We start from the raw sequence: 714 nt of genomic DNA, 5'->3' as shown, positions 1-714 counted from the left end.
TTTTCAAAACTACGTCCGACCTCCCGCTTTCTCCTCCCAGCTCTCGGCCCCATCTTCTCGCCCTCTGCGGCGTTAGTCGCCATTGGAGGAATCTGTGTCTGAATGATCCAGAGTTTTGGACCATTATTGACATACCATTTCACCAAGCGCACGCCCAGGATCCAGTTGAATGGGCATCAGTCCGGCTCCAACGGTCGAAATCGTGCCTTTTCGATGTCGTCCTGAAGGTTTCGTCCGCACAAGACACGGCAATCGGGGAATCTACGCGCCAGGTTATACAACTCGTGGCTAATCACGTTAGTCGCCTTCGACGGCTATCTGTATCGGCACCGTCACTGCAGTACCAAGGTATCGACTTCCTCTCCCCCCTCAAACCTCTTTTGGCTCCGGCTCTCACAGATCTGGAGATTTTCCTCTATGATTACAGAAGATTCGCTTCCGAGCTTACGACCAACGGCAGGTACAATCTTTTCGTGCATGGTGTCCCTCGGCTATCTCACCAGCGGCTCCTCGGAACCAATCCCCTTTGCCCCCTTACGCATCTCAGTTCGCTCGACATCTACCGTGTGTCGATATCCCCATTGACGTGTAAAGCGTTCTTTTCAGAGTGCCCGGCATTGAAGACTCTCGTCCTCCGAGGCGTGTGGCCTCTTGACGAAAGTACTCGGCTTGACACGTTACCGGAAGTTGAGGCCCCGTCTCTCCTTTCCCTAA

This window comes from Desarmillaria tabescens (assembly GCF_030435595.1).
Source record: "Desarmillaria tabescens strain CCBAS 213 chromosome Unknown EV420scaffold_155, whole genome shotgun sequence".
Classification (NCBI taxonomy): Eukaryota; Fungi; Basidiomycota; class Agaricomycetes; order Agaricales; family Physalacriaceae; genus Desarmillaria; species Desarmillaria tabescens.
The sequence above is the reverse complement of the archived record's forward strand: the minus strand, read 5'-3'. Positions refer to the sequence as shown.